This window comes from Ambystoma mexicanum, chromosome 1p, assembly GCF_040938575.1.
Source record: "Ambystoma mexicanum isolate Mex_15411 chromosome 1p, UKY_AmexF1_1, whole genome shotgun sequence".
In the NCBI taxonomy this organism is placed as follows: domain Eukaryota; kingdom Metazoa; phylum Chordata; class Amphibia; order Caudata; family Ambystomatidae; genus Ambystoma; species Ambystoma mexicanum.
In genome coordinates, this window is record NC_090921.1 from 682,999,198 (window position 1) to 683,013,698 (window position 14,501).

The 14,501-nt window shown below is 49.1% G+C and overlaps 1 protein-coding gene across 7 annotated transcripts in view; it reads right to left on the bottom strand.

The window, feature by feature from the left end:
* Window positions 1-14,501, bottom strand: part of SEMA6C (semaphorin 6C) — a 471,162-nt gene that overhangs the window by 135,567 nt on the left and 321,094 nt on the right. The window lies entirely within an intron of this gene.

The window sequence follows — 14,501 nt, forward strand, 5'->3', positions numbered from 1 at the left end:
TTCTAGCCTAGAATAGCCTGGCTAGTTCATACAAACATCTACCTGGAGCTACTTTGGGCTCCCCAGGCCAACTGATGTTGTGCAAACACACCCATATGAATTTAACTCCGAGTTTGGGACAGCGTACAAATACACATTAGAACACATCTTTACAACATGTAAAGAATAAGTGGTCTTAAGTATTGGACAAGGGGATATGTTGGCATCTTCGGTGGAAGTTAGATTTGCAGAACGCTACGTACAAGCTCCTCGTTCCTCAGTGGCGTCTCCTGGTCACTGGGCATGCTACATACAAGCTCCTCGTTCCTCAGTGGCGTCTCCTGGTCACTGGGAATGCTACATACAAGCTCCTCGTTCCTCAGTGGCGTCTCCTGGTCACTGGGAATGCTACAAGCTCCTTGTTCCTCAGTGGCATCTCCTGGTCACTGGGAACGCTACAAGCTCCTTTTTCCTCAGTGGCGGCTCCTGGTCACTGGGAATGCTACATACAAGCTCCTCGTTCCTCAGTGGCGGCTCCTGGTCACTGGGAATGCTACATACAAGCTCCTCGTTCCTCAGTGGCGTCTCCTGGTCACTGGGAATGCTACAAGCTCCTTGTTCCTCAGTGGCATCTCCTGGTCACTGGGAATGCTACAAGCTCCTCGTTCCTCAGTGGCGGCTCCTGGTCACTGGGAATGCTGGGTACACAGGAGCTGCCTTTAGCTCGTCCTTTTCCAATCTTAATTTCTTACTGCAAAGATTTCTTACTGCAAACATTTGGAGTAATTTAATATGCCATATTTGGAAGAATTAAATATGATACAATAGTATCAATATAACATGTCAATGCACAGGTGACTGGCAGGATGCGTAGCTTGGGTGCTCCTTCAAGGGAAATGAGGAGCTTCTTCAGGGCCGTCTTAAAGGTTTTTCGAGTGGTGATGGAATTGATATCAGGGCAGCTCTAGGGTTGGGGAGGGAGTGAGAGGTAGCACAGGGGCCACAGAGAGCAGAGGTTGAAGAGGTCTTGAGGGGCTGAAGATGGAGTTAGATGGAAAGGAAGAAGCAAGCCCCTTGTGGATTTGAAGGCAAGAAGAAGGAATTTTAAAAGGACGTAATTCGTACAGAAAGCCACCACGCCTTTAGGTGGGAAGTTGAAGAGTACGGTAGCAAAGTGAGAAACCTTCTCAAGCGGGGTAGAGGAGTAGCGAGGGAGTGCCTTGAGGAGGCTGAGAAACGGTAGTCGGGCCTACTCAGGAAAAGGGTGGAGATGAGAGCCTGTGCTATGGGAAAGGCGAAAGGGGGCGGATTTAGCACATTATCAAAAGGTTGAACCTGGCGGCCGTAGTTTCAGATCCCAGTCAAAAGCCACTGGGAGATAGGATGATGGTGCCGGAGGGAAAGGGAAGAGGAGAGAGGATGGTGAGGTGCTAGAAGCTGAGGTGGATCACTTCAGTTTTGGGGGAATTAAGCATCAGCTGGGAAGTTTGTGATTCGGGGGTTAGCTTCAGGATGGATGATCAGCACTACAAAAAGATTTGTGTCTCATTGGCAAAGAGATGATATGCGATGCCACAGGAGAATATTAGAGTTCCAAGAGATGAAGATATAGAGGGGGGGGGTTAAAGGCAGACCCTCGAGGGACCCCGACTGGTAGCAAAGTGGCAAAGTAAGTTTCAATGTTCCAGGAGATGTCGAAGGAGTGAGCAGCTAGGCACGGGACACACCAATTAAGGACTGGGCCCTAAAACCCGAGGTGTCAGGAGGAGATACGAGTGGTCAATAGTATGGAAGGAAGAAGAGAGAATAAGGAGGATGAGAATAGAGGACAGGTGGGAGCGCTGAGCAGTACTAAGTGTTGTGGGGATCTGTGCGGCCCTGCGATGTTCCGTGAGCCCCCTCTCTCCACAGACACACTCAGGACACGTCTGGCTAGTTCGGGCTCCCTGGTCGCTCTGCACAGCCGGGAAACGCCCCCTTTATTTAAAAGGCAGGCGGCGGAGTGCAACGCCACTCCGCCGCATGCTGAAACCCTTAAAGGGGCAACACCACACTAAGCAAGGCAGTGTGAGGCATGGGCGAGTACAGTCTCCCTGGGGCGATGGCTGCATGCCATCATCAGGAAGCAGGGCCCATCATGTTTCACGTCATAGCACTGGGGAACAGATGTCATTGCTTTTCTATTTGCAGCTCTATATGACAGCAACGATTGATTTCACGCTTGACATTACAGAACTATAAAGCGAGGCGATCGTGTTCCGCGCAAAGAGCTATCAATCACGGCCCATTGTGATTCACATTACAGCGCTGCGGTGCAGGCCTTTTTGTATTTTATTTAAAAGCACTATAATCCACGGCCTATCTTGTTCTATGATGCCGTGCTTCACACTGCAATGTTACAAAACGGGGCTCGTGGCGTTTCTAGTTCCAGCAGCGCTAGGAAGGAGTGTCAATTGTGTTTTCATATTACTGTGCTACAAAGTCAGGGCCATTGCGTTCACAATGTAGACCTAGGATCTGTGTTTCATATTGAAGCACTTTAAAGCATGGATCGTTGTGTTTCATGTTACACAGCGCAACGAAGCTGTGCTAATTGTGTTTTAAGTTACAGTGCTATAACCCAGACCCCAAAGGTTTCTCACTGTAGCCCTAGGAAGCGTGTTTAATACTATAACACTAAAATGCATTTTTGCAATGATTAAATTGATACTTCACTCAGCAAACCGCACACACAGTGAACGTGCAGCACGAAAACAAACATTGATGGCAAAAAAAATACAAATATTTCACACAAAAAAACACTGACCTTGCAATCAGATGAATATTGGGTTAGTTCTATAAGACCAAGTAAGGTCAAAATATAATCTTGTCTTCTGATTGGGGGAACCTTGTACATGCCTTCTATGCGCTGTACTGATGAAAACCTGTTACTGTAATAGGTTTTCATCAGTACAGCACACAGAACAGGGACGGCAATTCACCAAAATGCCAGGGGTACCAGAAGTGACATCACAGGAAGTGATGTCACTTGACCTTTCACCTGGATGGAATCATTTCCTCTAACTCCGGTAACATTACTGAAAGTGACTTGCGGCAGTAAAAAGAAAAAGTACATAAGCATAAATATTTTAAAATCCCAAATGGGCACTGAACCAGACGAGAAAATTTTAGGTACCAACCGAATTTTAACAAGACACACAATGATATGTGACCAGAGTGCTAATCCCCTAATTTAAATGTGTGTTCCGAATACTATTACATACAGTGTCGTGGTTCTTTCATATATAAATGAAATCTGACAATTTAAAAAAAAAGAACACTAGTACTAACTAATTATGATTTATTGATGAAATTTCAGGTTTCATTTATACATGAAAGAACCATGACAGTGTGTGTAATAGCATTCACACCACAACCATAAATTTAGGGGATTAGTGCTCTGGTAACATATCGTATGTTTAGTTTTTGAGGTGACTTGGGTCTTTTGTCAATTGGTGGGACCACTGTAAGCTCTACACCCCTTGTGTGAATTAGATTAAGTACTACAACTGGAACAGTCTAACGGAACAGCTTGTCCTCAGCTCAAAGAAGTAGCAGACCATACAACCTTTTTTTGATTCACATTTTAACAAGGGTGCTCCTTCATATGCCATGGATGAGTTCATGATGTAAAGGGTGAAACCCAATAGTACAACATAGGCCGAGGCAATATTGATTCCACCATCGGGTTCGCCATTTGAAGAGTTGAATATATCTTTAAGCAAATGACAAAGCATTGAGCAATTCTGGGGAGTGCTGTGACCCGATTCTTGCTGAAATGGACTTCGACAAGCTTACACTGATGGAAAGACTGGTGAAGATGTATAACAAAATCAAAATTGTAAAATGGGGAAAGAAACAGAGAATGTCATTGTATAAACTACAAAGGGAGCCAACAACACACCTGCGGACATGTCAGGCAATGCAGTCCTCCATGATGAGAGTTCCAAGGCCGAAATATTGTTACATTTATATGCGCTTTCATCTTAACTTACAAGGCTCCCTACAAAGGTGGGTCCCATAAGAGGGATCCTTGGGCAAGAAAGACATGTTAGGCTCTGTTAAAAGCAGGGGAGGCAGAAACGCTAAAACATTGGATGATTGGCTGTAGTGCAACACTACGTACGAGAAAAATGTGGTTGCAAACGTTCATATAGAGATTAGAGGATTTAAACAGTCAAGTCAAGCGGGCTAAACTCTTACATGTATACTCTGTCTCAATGACCATTGCTTTAGTGAATATTTTAATAGTGATGCACAAAAAGTTGGGGGAAAATGTTTTTCTGTATTAGTCCACCATAATGAATTAGGGCAGGGAGTAATTTGTCGGATAGGTGGAAAATGTAATCTTGGGGGTTCGACAGGGAGGCCCCGATAGGTAGATAGCATATTATATTGCATTGTGTGAATGGATTAAGGTCTTTAATGTTTGTTGTAGAATGTTGTGCCTGAAGTAATTTATTGCCATGTGTAATGAACTAAGAGTTGTGAAGTATGATTAAAAATGTGTTAACGTTTTTAATAAACTATAAACACACACAAAATAGGCTGAGGCACTGCCATAGATATGCCACTTCAGCACTGTATGGCCAGTTGCTTCCATATTATGCCAATTATAGCTGCAAGTCGGATATTGTCATTAAATGAAAAGTAGATCCCCTACATTGCCAGTCGATGCGATAATACAGTATCCAAAAATCCAATACATGCAAGTCACTTTTGGTGCAAAGGAGCATTAATACTTTAATGAAAATGATGTATTATTTATATAGCGCTTTTGCAAAAGCGCTGCACATAGCTCATTTATATACGATTATCATCCCAACCGAAGTTGGTACTCGTTTATCAACCTTGGAAGAATGAAAGGCTGAATTGGCTTTGCCAGGATTTGAACCTGCAACCCTACATATTGCAGCAGCGAGTACTAAACCTGATGAGCTATCCCACCGCTTGGCTATTAAAAATGCAATCCCACCATAAGAAAGCACTTCAAACTGGCTGTACAATGTATGCCAGACATGTAATAACACCTTTGTTTGCTGTAGCCTTGATGCACAGTACAAAATACCATGCCACAGTAATAAATACTGGCACCACCAAAATGGCAATCTAACCAGGTAACAACACATAATCATAGATGCCCTGTAAAAATGTCATGCCACAATAAGAAATGACTAAACTTGCTGTACCAAAATGTGAGTTTAGACACTAAAAACACATATCATGCCTGCTTTATCATGAATGCCCATTACATGATTGTGCACCCCCACCTGCCCCACCCTCCTGACATGCCCCCTATTCCTCTAACTCACATCCTCTAACCTCAAACTCAACCCCTTGGCCCAACATTACCTCCACGTCCCTCTTCCTCGTCGCAGTACTTACACATGAGGCAAGGTGCTTTGTAACCAATTACTGGGATGAGGAAGAGTAGGACTAGTAGCAATGAAGATTACAGGCAAGTAATCTAGGTATTGAACACAATAACACCATTCACATGCACCAATCCACCATTCACTCACGCACCCCGCCACCCATACATCATGCACTCATTCACACACATTACATAATGTACATATACATACGCACACCCTTTCATGCATGCACACACACACACACACACACACACACACTTAAAAAGAAAAGAAAAAAATATGTTCTTATCTTTTTCCAAATCCATTGCTGCTCCGAGGAACTTCTCTGTAGGCAGGCGTCCCTCCATGCTCCACGCAAGTAAGGAACCAGCTCTGGTTCCAGTCATGCGCAGAGCAGGAGAGATAGAGCCTTCCATGCCCTGTGGGGTGTGGGGGGAGAGGGTTCTTTTTTGACGTTAATCTGATTTCAGAAATACATTATTTCAGTTACGGTTTTCAGTAATGGACATTATTTCTTTTTGAAGTCAATGAATGTAAAGAGGGCTCTACAGTGAGAGCCCTCTTTACTTTTGGTTTCTCTCTGTAGATCCCAGAGGTCGCAGAGGCAGAGCCAGGGGTCGCACAGGAGTTACTAAGGGTTGCAATTGTGACCACTGGTGAACCCAATTGGGGTCACTGGCATAGAAGGCATGCAACATAGCGCTCACCTCTCCTGACAGATACCTCGCTCTCTTGTACAACAAGCATACATTGTGAGAATAGGCAACACTCACCATCTTGGTTAAATGACAAATGTCCTTTTAGAAAATCGTTAAAGGCAGGCCTCCATCTGTACCGGTGAACACTTCCAGCTATCTGTGCAGGCATTCCAAACATGCACGCCACCGCACGATTGCTAGTGAATGCAGAGGTATAAGGGAAGTGAGTAACCTGTGCCCACGTCATACTTGTGAGCATTCAGCTAAGGCTGTGCCCAGGATTTGCCTATGCCTTTGTGTGCCCAGTGGAAAGGTGTGCATTCCCCCACTGTCTAAAATCTATGTTTTACTGGTGGGCAATCATATACCTCTTGCAGAAAAGTGGCCTAAATCTATTAAAAGCACGATTTATGTGGACTGGTATGAAAGTGTGAAAGGGACGTTTCATTACATGTCTCAGGGTTTCCCATTTGCAAGACCTGATGCTAAGGGACTAATTTGCGGTTGGCTGTTTTGGTTACAGCTATTTGGGAAGACGTTCACCGCTGGTTAGAGCGCATCTGGGTGGCATAACTGTATGGTTACGGTCAGTGCTTTAGCCTTTGGGTCCATGTGAGGTGCATGGATCTAAATACTTTGGGTTTGTTGTAAGAATGAAGAGGAGTCAGTGTGCGTTTCATTTTCATTGTTGCATGTAGCATGTTCCGGTGTACCATTTCTACTGTGGGTAAGCTTGCATGCGTCTTAAGCACCTAGTGTTGGGGTTAAGACACATCCTTGCCACCTTCGCTGGTCTATTAGGGAGGTTTACAGTGCATCCTAATACTTAGGCGAGTGCATCTGGATGGGTATTTTTCCACATTTCGTTGCCATCTGCAGTACCGCCCCATGGTTTGTCTGCGGTACCGTTCCATTGGTCTGTTTTCCAAGCTGTGGTTAGGCATGAGGTTCCTGCACAGTGATGTCTGGGTGTTGGATTGGTGCTCTTGGAAGAGTGTTTAGCTTAGTTGGCTCATGTGCCCATTAGGAGGCAAGTGGTGCAGTGAGTTTCTTAGTTGTTCTTCGTGCTGGCCGAAAGTGGATCGTGCGAGAAGTTGTTTCTGGTGGTTGTTCCTTTTTGGTTGGTAACAGAGGGAGAGGTGTTGTAGCGTGGGTTATGGGTGCATTATGTCTCGGATGAGAAGGTGAGCAGGATGTTTAGGGTGCATTATGTCTAGGTCGAGCAGGTGAGCAGGATGTTTAGGGTGCATTATGTCTAGGACGAGCAGGTGAGCAGGATGTTTAGGGTGCATTATGTCTAGGACGAGCAGGTGAGCAGGATGTTTAGGGTGCATTATGTCTAGGACGAGCAGGTGAGCAGGATGTTTAGGGTGCATTATGTCTAGGACGAGCAGGTGAGCAGGATGTTTAGGGTGCATTATGTTTTGGATGAGCAGAATGTTATGATGTCATGTTGAAGTGTTGGTGTGTGACTGGATATGTGTGCTCCAAGTGTGGCAGTTGGAGCTAAAGGCTGGCTGGACTGGATGTGCCAGTGTCCTGTACCTAGTAATTTAGATGGAATAAACATACTTACCATCTTTCCTGTGGTCTCTTGCGTGATGCATCACAAGAAGAACTCCATTACTTCACACGCCTTTTAGAGGCCCCGAAACCCTTTGCACCTCAGCCCCCTTGCACCCGTTTTCTAGTCCCCCATGCAGGATTGTATGTCAGGATGAGATTTACACACAACTGCATGCGGAGGTGGCCAACCTGGAAGAACGTTGATACCCCGCCATAACCCCTAGTCTAGGCTATTTCTCGGCAACCGCGGCTCTGGGCGGATTTGCGGCCTAATTCCAAATTCTATTTAGAGTGGCCTCGAGCCCGAGCTACTTTACGATGCTGCATCTTCTGTCTCGGTTCACCCCTCTGAGCTGGTCCATAAAGTTGTTGTACTCTGCACAGCTCTCCAAAGAATATATTGACATTTCATAGAGTGAGAACAAAGACCGCCCACGTGGTCAGCAATATCCATAGAAACTGAAGGACCCTAATGCGCGACCCCTCGTATGTGCCCCACCTGCCACCGCCTGGGACAGCTTCTGCATCCCGGGTGCATGGCAATGCAGAGATAGAAAGGGGGCCCATTTTATTGCGTCCGCGCACATGTACATTTTAACATCTTGTGCTGTATAAACCAAAAACCTTTAATCCGCTGGATTATTCACCCCTATTCCTCCCCATGTACTGTTCACCAGCACCCTACAGGCCCAGTGCCTGTGGGGGTTGGAGCCTGCCCTGGACATTCGTCAGGCCTCCCCTTGGTACTACACGACATCAGCACCAATGGGGGTGGGGGCACAGCCAGCCATGCCCCTGACTGTGCGGGCCTCTGCCACCGTGCTGGCACCAGGGTCCCACAGCATCGGGGCAATGCTGGCCTGCGCCTCCCACAAGAAAGGAGACCTGGACTGAGTCGCTCCTCTTGTGGAGTCTGCAGCTGTTCTGTCTCACGGGGCTCCTTTTATTAGCTTCGGCCAGACACAGTCATGGCCCATTTTAAAGGGGCAATACACGTGGGAGGGTCATACATAACACTCCTCCTTTTTCATAAGGAACAAAACAAACGTTGCTGAGACATACATGCATCCCACCCGTTACAGAACGACAAAATACTTATCATTTTAGAACTTGCGGAGTAGACAGATAGTAGGATATGCCACTGACACATCCATAGCTAACTCAAATAGTTACAGACCTAACACATACTAACCCATTCTAAGCATACTCAGCAGGTGACAGTCGTGGTCGGTGAACTGTCGGTGAAATATAGGCAGTTCTACCACAGTTTACAAAACCCTTTATTAACCTGGGGTTCGGAACTGCAACTACTGAAAAAGACGCCATGGTTGGTGGCTGGCACTATATGCACAACTCGCAACTGCAGGATCACAGCTTCACATTATTGCTCTTTACTGAGACCACTTTAAGCGTGTAGCTACTATGCAGGTTCACAGCATCAAAACACACAAGATAACTGAGTCCTCTTAAAGCAATTGCAGGACTGTAGGAGACCAGTTCGTCTTTCATCAGTGCCGTTCAGGAGTCACTTCCTGGGTCCAGATCCATTGATGGTACAGTTCACGGCCAGTAAAGCCGCACCTGGCGGGTACCAGGGGCCACATCGGCATAGTCCCTTGATATTCAGAGCAGCAAGACGCAGGTCGTAGAGGCTGCTCCATGTCCTGTTGATAGGCACGGGACTGTTGATAGGGCACAGGGTGACAGGACATCACTCACCCCCTTTTTGGCGATGTTCCCCCAGCCTGGAGCGTCTCTTTTCTCCAGGAGCGAGGTGGGCGCACAAGCACTCATGATGAGCTGCAACCCATTTCTTGCTCGATGCACTGGTTCTTGGTGTTGTGGCCCAGGGCTGCCTGGTTTGTTAGTCGGACACAAGTTGTCGGCTGAGCTTAGGGGGTCCGGCAGGTTTCTCCCCCAAGCCCCGTTTAGCCTGGTCCTTCGATGGCATGGCGTGCAGGGTGTCATTAGTGACAGGCAGCCAGGGCCACTCGCATGGCAGGCAGGGTGCCTTGTGTTCCGATGGCGCTGTGCCGGGAGATGATCACTTCTATGCTGGTTGGCCTTCCCTTTTGATTGCTGTTACAGTGCACCAGTTCTTGTCTGGCTGGCAACTCTGGGCTGGATTGGCGTTGCAGGTGCGTGGTGGGAGCCACCCTCTCAGATCACCTGACAGCGCCCAGCCCCTCCTCCTCGGAGTTGGGGCCCTTCACTTTTCCCAGCGCTGTGCAGGCAGCATCACTTGCTCATTCTTACTGGTGGGGTGTGCAGTGCCCATAACGCAGGATGCCCTGGTGCTCATGGCTGTGAACCTTGAGGGGCATGAGGGTGAAAGTCCCACGTCGGCCACGGCGAGGCCATTGTTGGTGCTGGGTCAATGCCAACTTGGTGCACAGAGTCATTTGTCCATCATGTGCAACATCTTGGGCATTGCACTAGTAGTGAGGTATACGATGCACAGAGTGCCGTGTGCTCACGCACCCTGGGCTTGGAGTTCTGATGTGGTGCTGGTGCATTAGCTCTGTACTGTGGCATGGGTTGACATGGAGTATGCGATTACTCACATTCCCCTGGATGGATCGGGCTCATCCCGGCCTGCCTTCCATGTTGCTGCCTGCGGAGCAAGCTCACCTTCTCATTTCTGTTCTGGAGTACCTTATAGCTGCCCCCTCCCCCTTGCACACCTTCTGGGAGTATAGGGGTATGTTTGCCCTCGCTGTACTGCTCTAGACTGGAGCAGGTCATCACTTTCCTGGCCAGTGGCAGGCAGTCAGGGCCCCTGGAGGGCAGGCTGGGTGACTGCAGTGTCTCAGTGTTGGGGCCACCTAATAGGGCAGGCAGGTTGACTGTGGTGGTACAGTGTGGGGGGGGGGGGTCGCTTGCTGCCTGGGTCTCTCCCTCCTCCAGGGGGGAGATGTTCCCCTTCTCTCCACTGGGTAGGCTCCCATGCACTTGATGCATTTAGTGCACACTGGCACGGCCACAGGGGCACACCTTACCCCCTCAAATTCCTGATGCTAACTGTGCAAGGAGGTTACTATAGGTGCGGTGCCCATAACTTACACCACCGCTGTGGTCCTGGGTTCCATTGGCACTCTTTGCCATTCGATATGGAACTGACTTCTTTTTTTCCCTTTCCATTGCCCTGAATTGGGGCTCCTCTGAACTTCCCTGCAGGGCCCAGGATCTATAGAGGGCCATATTCCCTGCTACATGTGCCCTGACTTGGAGCACATAAAAACCACAATCAACGCCCCCTGGCCCTGGTTCGTAGCAAGAGTGCCTGGGATGGAGCTGGAGCCTTGGGGTACCTTCAGCTCCGGCTTGGAGCACATTACCCTTTCATCACTGGGCCCAGAATCTTTAGAGGGCCATCCTCTGTATCTGAAACCGCTCCGGCAGGGAGCACACATTTTTTTCTTCTCTGCTCCCGCCGGAGCACAGTATCACACACCGCCAGCCCCCGGGCTCTTGTACGGGAACCTCACTTTCCTTTCCTCCCGACCGGAGCACCTCTTCTGATGCCACCGCTGGCCCGGGATTACTGTGGGGGCTCAGGCGGTGTGACAACACGGAGCAGTTCTGCTGCCCGCAGTGGGGGTGTGGGGGGCACCCGTCATTCGCTCCAGACTGGAGTCTGCGATTCTCTGCTGCGCCTTGTCGGGTTCTTCTCCCCAGCGGGAGGTTCTTCAGTTGCGGCTGGGGCTGCTCTGCCCTGGGGGGCGGCCCGATTCTCCTGCGTGCGCCGGCGGGGAGGGGCGCGAGGCAATGAGTTATTCACTCCTAGGCAGGGCCGCTCGTTCTTCTCTCCTGGGGGTGCACACCTGGGGGCGCACAGTTCTGTCTCTTGCGGCAGATTGACGCGGGGGGGGCACCACTGTCCCTTTGTTTGCGGCAGCTCCATTTCCTCACCGAGGGTAGGGCAGCACAATTGGGAGTGCTGCGGTGAGGTGTGCGTGCGATGGCCTGCCGCTCCTTCTCCCTACAACCCCCTCCTCTCCCCTTCCACCAAGAGGGAGAAAAACACAACTGAGGGACAGGGACGGAGCAGAGGCATCACAGGGCTCTTCTTTCCTCATCGCCATTGTTGTGGGGGCTCGTTATGGACCCCCAGCGGGCCCCCTGAGTGCCATGGTCACCGGCACCCTACAGGCCCAGTGCCTGTGGGGGTTGGTGCCTGCCCTGGACATCAGGCAGGCCTCCCCTTGGTACTACCGGACATCAGCAACAATGGGGGCGGGGCACAGTTACTCATGCCCCTAACCGTGCGGGCCTCTGCCACCGTGCTGGCACGAGGGTCCCATGGCATCGGGGCATGCCGGCCTGCGCCTCCCACAAGAAAGGAGACATGGACTCAGTCGCTCCTCTTCTGGAGTCTGCAGCCGTTCTGCCTCACGTGTGTGCAGGGGCTCCTTTTATTAGCTTGGGCCACGACACAGTTAAAAGGGGCAATACACGTGGGAGGCTCATACATTTACAATGCAGCTCGAATTAAATTTATCAAAGCAGGTCCCTCCTCTTTCCAGTGCGGCTCTGAAGAAGCGCCTGCCCCTCTTGTCGTAGCCTTGGGAAGTCCTTCCAACGAGATGTCATAATGTAGCCCCCGAATCTAAAGTGTGAACCCGAAGCTTCCAGAGGAGGGCTGGGGGGGTTGGCATAAGGTGAAACCCCAAACATGTCACCGCCGCCTCATAAGTGCGCCCTCTAGCTGCCACACTCCTGACATGAAGAGAAATTAGGAGAGTTGGCCGGTCTCTTTCCCCCTCTGCTTACCCGCCAGTCCCTTAATATTAAGTATTTTGTTTCACTAGCAAGGACGAATTGCCTTATGGGGAATGTGAGTGTTTTGCAGATAGCGGGCCTGACGTGCAGGTGGAGTACAGTTAGTCACGTTGTCAGCACCTGAAAAGCCGACAGAGCTACCATCTCAACAGGTTTGCCTGTTTCCAAGAGTCTCGTGGGGCTGGGTTGGAGTCAGTCACGTGTCAGGTTCGCCTGCCCCAGAAAGGCTAGCGTCAGTCGTTGAATACCAGCACTTTCATGCAAGCCATATCACAGCCAATCCCCTGCCCCCTCCTGGCTGATTTTTGTTAAACCGTGGTTCTAGCCTCCACAAACTGCGCATGCGTGTTAGTGGCTTCTGAAGATTCTGCGCGCCTGGAAGCGCAGGCCGGCAGTGCACTGAGGGGGCGGGTGATTAGAAAAGCAGCTATAAATAACACGGGCCCCCATCCAAGAACCAGTGCTATGATAGAACCCCCCCTCGGCGAGCCCCCACCCCCACAAGCCTGCTCCCAGAAGCAGCTGGTGTTTGGATAGAGTTACAAAGTGTGGAAAATCCGAAAACTGGGCCAAAGAAACTGGAAGAAGCGGAGAGAGGCCTTTGATGGCTTCGCTCATAATACAAACGGAATATAACGAGAGCTAGCGGAGTCCTCGTGCCCAAAAGGCAGGATCCAACGCTTTACTGAGGCACATGCAGTACAAGTCCTCGGAACGTTGTGTATGGCCCGCGCTGTGTAGAGGGCAGTTTCTAGCCAGCTCGGTACTCAGGGCCAAACCCCAGAATGCCCCCTCGCCCCCACTGGCACACTTCCAGGGCTTTAAGTGGGGTAAGAAATCGAGGGGGGGGGGGGGCTCTTTGGGGGCGTGGCTTGTGGGCGGGGCGTGGCCTAAAAAGTACGCAAATCGTAGGGTATACACACAAATGTATATAAATGTTATATATTTGTGTGCGTACCTTACTATGGTTTGTGTACTATGCAAGCCATCTTTTCTAAACATAGAAATATGTAACATATTTCTACGTTTATTTACATATTTCTATGTTTATAAAAGATGGCTTGCAAAGTACACAAACCATAGTAAGGTACGCACACAAATATATAACATTTATATATTTGTGTGTGCATACCCTACGGTTTGCCTAGTTTTCAGGCCATCTTTTTTAAACATTTCAGGTTTATAAAAGATGGCTTTGAAAGTACACAATTCAAGCCATCTTTTATAAAGCTTTGACTACGGACAAAATTGTCAGTCGGCAAAGCTTTATAAAAGATGGCTTGAAATGTGTACTTTCAAAGCCATCTTTTATAAACCTCGAAATATGTCGAGGAATCCCCAGGTTCGCCGAGGGTTAAAGACGCCTCGGCGACCTGGGGAAACAAAGGGACAGTAAATGCCTCTGGTGTCCTCTCGCGCGAGGGGTCACCAGATGCAGTTACTATGACTGACGGAAGTGGCAGCCAGTCACAGCGTCGCTGACCTCATTGCAGGCGCATCTCCCGTCGCGGCTGCGGCCGCGACGGGATAATGCATCCCGCCAATGTTGCGGTAGGACGGTGGCCCTGGCAGGGCCCCGGCTCAGTCACACTTTTTGGAGACTGCCCCGGCCCACTTTAAGCACTGCACACGTCCATCCCAAACTACACCTCTGTGTTGCACGACAAAACCCCTGCTAATATTAATACATTATTGCTATATAAATGAAGCGAGTTTCATTACATTGTAATTCAAGAACTTTGCAGAAGAAATCGAATGTGAAAACACAGCTGTTGCTGCCCAAGTAAATGGTTCTTTCTTCTGCCACCTGCTCTTAGGGAAGGCCTTGCCTGAGTGCAGTTTAAAATTGTCAATTCCGGCGCACTGCGCTGTGACCAGCCTGCTGGGCTCTGAGGGCCCACTGACCCTGTGTTACAGGCGTTCTGCGAGTGCCACCTCACTTATTTCGCAAGGGCCAATACTAAACTAACCACATGATAATTTCCTGATAGAAGATTATCATTCCAAGATGGACAGTCTGGTACACTCCTATAGTTCTCTTTCAAAATACCTCTATGAGAGT